This window comes from Phyllobates terribilis, unplaced genomic scaffold (assembly GCF_046119375.1).
Source record: "Phyllobates terribilis strain yellow unplaced genomic scaffold, ASM4611937v1 Scaffold_572__1_contigs__length_1044912, whole genome shotgun sequence".
In the NCBI taxonomy this organism is placed as follows: Eukaryota; Metazoa; Chordata; class Amphibia; order Anura; family Dendrobatidae; genus Phyllobates; species Phyllobates terribilis.
In genome coordinates, this window is record NW_027363332.1 from 73,786 (window position 1) to 80,000 (window position 6,215).

At 45.1% G+C, this 6,215-nt stretch overlaps 5 non-coding genes across 5 annotated transcripts; all 5 read right to left on the reverse strand.

Annotated features, from left to right (window-relative positions):
* Positions 1 to 274: 274 nt before the first annotated feature.
* On the reverse strand, positions 275 to 465 carry LOC141233235 (U2 spliceosomal RNA). Its single transcript, XR_012299385.1, has one exon. It is a non-coding gene; the product is annotated as a U2 spliceosomal RNA (small nuclear RNA).
* Positions 466 to 1,580: 1,115 nt separating this feature from the next.
* On the reverse strand, positions 1,581 to 1,771 carry LOC141233326 (U2 spliceosomal RNA). The gene has a single exon (XR_012299440.1). It is a non-coding gene; the product is annotated as a U2 spliceosomal RNA (small nuclear RNA).
* A 1,115-nt stretch (positions 1,772 to 2,886) lies between these two features.
* LOC141233206 (U2 spliceosomal RNA) lies at positions 2,887 to 3,077 on the reverse strand. Its single transcript, XR_012299358.1, has one exon. It is a non-coding gene; the product is annotated as a U2 spliceosomal RNA (small nuclear RNA).
* A 1,115-nt stretch (positions 3,078 to 4,192) lies between these two features.
* On the reverse strand, positions 4,193 to 4,383 carry LOC141233327 (U2 spliceosomal RNA). The gene has a single exon (XR_012299441.1). It is a non-coding gene; the product is annotated as a U2 spliceosomal RNA (small nuclear RNA).
* A 1,115-nt stretch (positions 4,384 to 5,498) lies between these two features.
* Positions 5,499 to 5,689, reverse strand: LOC141233329 (U2 spliceosomal RNA). Its single transcript, XR_012299443.1, has one exon. It is a non-coding gene; the product is annotated as a U2 spliceosomal RNA (small nuclear RNA).
* Positions 5,690 to 6,215: the final 526 nt, after the last annotated feature.

Below are 6,215 nucleotides of genomic sequence, written 5' to 3' on the forward strand. Positions count from 1 at the left end.
AATGCTTGCCTAATATGTCTGTTTATCCAAAAGGAAGTAAAAAGGGAGAGCTAGAAAGATAGCATTGCATCACATTACATGGCAATGCAATGCACAGTTGCTGAAGTTGAACCAAAATGAGCTTGTAATCTGGCTTCTGCAACTTTGAACATGAAAAATCCAATGAGGAGAAGAAAAGCAAAGCCAAAGAGTCCATCCCAAAATCCGACAAACAAGCAAAATGAACAAAAAACATTGAATTCAATTCTTTCTGATTTTAGAAACTGCATTAAAGAAGGGGTGCACCGGTCCTGGAGATACTGCAATACCAGGTCAATGCGTGGAGTGGACAGAGCAAGCTCTTTTTCCATCTCCCTGTTCTAAAAATCCATTTAATATATGGTCCCCAGATAGGGGACGTATCAGATATTAAACTGATAAGAAAAGATACTACACTTGATCTTAGCCAAAAGGCCGAGAAGCGATAACCAGAATTGGTTTCAAACTACGGAGCCACCCAAGGATCCTGAAAAGTCCATTTGTGGAGATGAGCTCCTGGACTCCCGTTAAGAAGACATGTTGTCAACCTCTAGATCCCTTACATGCCTGCACTTTTCGGCTTGCTGCTGCTGCAATCCACGCGTTTTAGATCTGCATAACTCCACCTCTTTAAACACAGCACCTTCACCCCCTGCTGTTCCCACCCGCCTCAACACCGTTGGAAGGGAGGAGAACCAATTAAGGCGGGGGGTGGGGTGGAACGAGCAGCTGTCTACCCTTAGCAGGAGGGCTCCTGATTACATACCTCTCCTGCTGCTGCTGCTGCTGGCTGTCCAGCAGCAGACTGAAGGTGGCTGCTGCTGTGCACAGGTATATAAAGGCTCAGAGCCTATTATGACACGCGCAGCCAGCGTTCCATTGCCACATTCCATCTACTGCAGGCAGGATACCTGGCTGGCTGAATGTCGCTGAGAAGCTCACAGAGACCGCCATAAGCAACAGTTTAACAGAATGCCACAGACTAATCAACCAAACTTTTTGGGTTGGGTTCTCTTTTATAGTCTGCAGGCATTAAATGAAAGAAGTCAGTGTTCCAGCAGAGGGAGACAACGTTTCAGAAAAGGCATTGTAGCAAACCAAAAAAGAAATTTTAAGCGCAGCAGAGTAATCAGCGCACATACCTGTTAGCTCAGGTGAGTTTAAAAGGCTGCTGTTGATAACAAGGGCATTTGCTAAATAGATGGTGTGTGTGCAACAATATACTGAAAGGTCAATTATATTGTGCAGCTTATCTCACCACCTGTAGTTATTTAGGTGAAAGCTCCAAAATGCTTGCCTAATATGTCTGTTTATCCAAAAGGAAGTAAAAAGGGAGAGCTAGAAAGATAGCATTGCATCACATTACATGGCAATGCAATGCACAGTTGCTGAAGTTGAACCAAAATGAGCTTGTAATCTGGCTTCTGCAACTTTGAACATGAAAAATCCAATGAGGAGAAGAAAAGCAAAGCCAAAGAGTCCATCCCAAAATCCGACAAACAAGCAAAATGAACAAAAAACATTGAATTCAATTCTTTCTGATTTTAGAAACTGCATTAAAGAAGGGGTGCACCGGTCCTGGAGATACTGCAATACCAGGTCAATGCGTGGAGTGGACAGAGCAAGCTCTTTTTCCATCTCCCTGTTCTAAAAATCCATTTAATATATGGTCCCCAGATAGGGGACGTATCAGATATTAAACTGATAAGAACAGATACTACACTTGATCTTAGCCAAAAGGCCGAGAAGCGATAACCAGAATTGGTTTCAAACTACGGAGCCACCCAAGGATCCTGAAAAGTCCATTTGTGGAGATGAGCTCCTGGACTCCCGTTAAGAAGACATGTTGTCAACCTCTAGATCCCTTACATGCCTGCACTTTTCGGCTTGCTGCTGCTGCAATCCACGCGTTTTAGATCTGCATAACTCCACCTCTTTAAACACAGCACCTTCACCCCCTGCTGTTCCCACCCGCCTCAACACCGTTGGAAGGGAGGAGAACCAATTAAGGCGGGGGGTGGGGTGGAACGAGCAGCTGTCTACCCTTAGCAGGAGGGCTCCTGATTACATACCTCTCCTGCTGCTGCTGCTGCTGGCTGTCCAGCAGCAGACTGAAGGTGGCTGCTGCTGTGCACAGGTATATAAAGGCTCAGAGCCTATTATGACACGCGCAGCCAGCGTTCCATTGCCACATTCCATCTACTGCAGGCAGGATACCTGGCTGGCTGAATGTCGCTGAGAAGCTCACAGAGACCGCCATAAGCAACAGTTTAACAGAATGCCACAGACTAATCAACCAAACTTTTTGGGTTGGGTTCTCTTTTATAGTCTGCAGGCATTAAATGAAAGAAGTCAGTGTTCCAGCAGAAGGAGACAACGTTTCAGAAAAGGCATTGTAGCAAACCAAAAAAGAAATTTTAAGCGCAGCAGAGTAACCAGCGCACATACCTGTTAGCTCAGGTGAGTTTAAAAGGCTGCTGTTGATAACAAGGGCATTTGCTAAATAGATGGTGTGTGTGCAACAATATACTGAAAGGTCAATTATATTGTGCAGCTTATCTCACCACCTGTAGTTATTTAGGTGAAAGCTCCAAAATGCTTGCCTAATATGTCTGTTTATCCAAAAGGAAGTAAAAAGGGAGAGCTAGAAAGATAGCATTGCATCACATTACATGGCAATGCAATGCACAGTTGCTGAAGTTGAACCAAAATGAGCTTGTAATCTGGCTTCTGCAACTTTGAACATGAAAAATCCAATGAGGAGAAGAAAAGCAAAGCCAAAGAGTCCATCCCAAAATCCGACAAACAAGCAAAATGAACAAAAAACATTGAATTCAATTCTTTCTGATTTTAGAAACTGCATTAAAGAAGGGGTGCACCGGTCCTGGAGATACTGCAATACCAGGTCAATGCATGGAGTGGACAGAGCAAGCTCTTTTTCCATCTCCCTGTTCTAAAAATCCATTTAATATATGGTCCCCAGATAGGGGACGTATCAGATATTAAACTGATAAGAACAGATACTACACTTGATCTTAGCCAAAAGGCCGAGAAGCGATAACCAGAATTGGTTTCAAACTACGGAGCCACCCAAGGATCCTGAAAAGTCCATTTGTGGAGATGAGCTCCTGGACTCCCGTTAAGAAGACATGTTGTCAACCTCTAGATCCCTTACATGCCTGCACTTTTCGGCTTGCTGCTGCTGCAATCCACGCGTTTTAGATCTGCATAACTCCACCTCTTTAAACACAGCACCTTCACCCCCTGCTGTTCCCACCCGCCTCAACACCGTTGGAAGGGAGGAGAACCAATTAAGGCGGGGCGTGGGGTGGAACGAGCAGCTGTCTACCCTTAGCAGGAGGGCTCCTGATTACATACCTCTCCTGCTGCTGCTGCTGCTGGCTGTCCAGCAGCAGACTGAAGGTGGCTGCTGCTGTGCACAGGTATATAAAGGCTCAGAGCCTATTATGACACGCGCAGCCAGCGTTCCATTGCCACATTCCATCTACTGCAGGCAGGATACCTGGCTGGCTGAATGTCGCTGAGAAGCTCACAGAGACCGCCATAAGCAACAGTTTAACAGAATGCCACAGACTAATCAACCAAACTTTTTGGGTTGGGTTCTCTTTTATAGTCTGCAGGCATTAAATGAAAGAAGTCAGTGTTCCAGCAGAAGGAGACAACGTTTCAGAAAAGGCATTGTAGCAAACCAAAAAAGAAATTTTAAGCGCAGCAGAGTAACCAGCACACATACCTGTTAGCTCAGGTGAGTTTAAAAGGCTGCTGTTGATAACAAGGGCATTTGCTAAATAGATGGTGTGTGTGCAACAATATACTGAAAGGTCAATTATATTGTGCAGCTTATCTCACCACCTGTAGTTATTTAGGTGAAAGCTCCAAAATGCTTGCCTAATATGTCTGTTTATCCAAAAGGAAGTAAAAAGGGAGAGCTAGAAAGATAGCATTGCATCACATTACATGGCAATGCAATGCACAGTTGCTGAAGTTGAACCAAAATGAGCTTGTAATCTGGCTTCTGCAACTTTGAACATGAAAAATCCAATGAGGAGAAGAAAAGCAAAGCCAAAGAGTCCATCCCAAAATCCGACAAACAAGCAAAATGAACAAAAAACATTGAATTCAATTCTTTCTGATTTTAGAAACTGCATTAAAGAAGGGGTGCACCGGTCCTGGAGATACTGCAATACCAGGTCAATGCGTGGAGTGGACAGAGCAAGCTCTTTTTCCATCTCCCTGTTCTAAAAATCCATTTAATATATGGTCCCCAGATAGGGGACGTATCAGATATTAAACTGATAAGAACAGATACTACACTTGATCTTAGCCAAAAGGCCGAGAAGCGATAACCAGAATTGGTTTCAAACTACGGAGCCACCCAAAGATCCTGAAAAGTCCATTTGTGGAGATGAGCTCCTGGACTCCCGTTAAGAAGACATGTTGTCAACCTCTAGATCCCTTACATGCCTGCACTTTTCGGCTTGCTGCTGCTGCAATCCACGCGTTTTAGATCTGCATAACTCCACCTCTTTAAACACAGCACCTTCACCCCCTGCTGTTCCCACCCGCCTCAACACCGTTGGAAGGGAGGAGAACCAATTAAGGCGGGGGGTGGGGTGGAACGAGCAGCTGTCTACCCTTAGCAGGAGGGCTCCTGATTACATACCTCTCCTGCTGCTGCTGCTGCTGGCTGTCCAGCAGCAGACTGAAGGTGGCTGCTGCTGTGCACAGGTATATAAAGGCTCAGAGCCTATTATGACACGCGCAGCCAGCGTTCCATTGCCACATTCCATCTACTGCAGGCAGGATACCTGGCTGGCTGAATGTCGCTGAGAAGCTCACAGAGACCGCCATAAGCAACAGTTTAACAGAATGCCACAGACTAATCAACCAAACTTTTTGGGTTGGGTTCTCTTTTATAGTCTGCAGGCATTAAATGAAAGAAGTCAGTGTTCCAGCAGAAGGAGACAACGTTTCAGAAAAGGCATTGTAGCAAACCAAAAAAGAAATTTTAAGCGCAGCAGAGTAACCAGCGCACATACCTGTTAGCTCAGGTGAGTTTAAAAGGCTGCTGTTGATAACAAGGGCATTTGCTAAATAGATGGTGTGTGTGCAACAATATACTGAAAGGTCAATTATATTGTGCAGCTTATCTCACCACCTGTAGTTATTTAGGTGAAAGCTCCAAAATGCTTGCCTAATATGTCTGTTTATCCAAAAGGAAGTAAAAAGGGAGAGCTAGAAAGATAGCATTGCATCACATTACATGGCAATGCAATGCACAGTTGCTGAAGTTGAACCAAAATGAGCTTGTAATCTGGCTTCTGCAACTTTGAACATGAAAAATCCAATGAGGAGAAGAAAAGCAAAGCCAAAGAGTCCATCCCAAAATCCGACAAACAAGCAAAATGAACAAAAAACATTGAATTCAATTCTTTCTGATTTTAGAAACTGCATTAAAGAAGGGGTGCACCGGTCCTGGAGATACTGCAATACCAGGTCAATGCGTGGAGTGGACAGAGCAAGCTCTTTTTCCATCTCCCTGTTCTAAAAATCCATTTAATATATGGTCCCCAGATAGGGGACGTATCAGATATTAAACTGATAAGAACAGATACTACACTTGATCTTAGCCAAAAGGCCGAGAAGCGATAACCAGAATTGGTTTCAAACTACGGAGCCACCCAAGGATCCTGAAAAGTCCATTTGTGGAGATGAGCTCCTGGACTCCCGTTAAGAAGACATGTTGTCAACCTCTAGATCCCTTACATGCCTGCACTTTTCGGCTTGCTGCTGCTGCAATCCACGCGTTTTAGATCTGCATAACTCCACCTCTTTAAACACAGCACCTTCACCCCCTGCTGTTCCCACCCGCCTCAACACCGTTGGAAGGGAGGAGAACCAATTAAGGCGGGGGGTGGGGTGGAACGAGCAGCTGTCTACCCTTAGCAGTAGGGCTCCTGATTACATACCTCTCCTGCTGCTGCTGCTGCTGGCTGTCCAGCAGCAGACTGAAGGTGGCTGCTGCTGTGCACAGGTATATAAAGGCTCAGAGCCTATTATGACACGCGCAGCCAGCGTTCCATTGCCACATTCCATCTACTGCAGGCAGGATACCTGGCTGGCTGAATGTCGCTGAGAAGCTCACAGAGACCGCCATAAGCAACAGTTTAACAGAA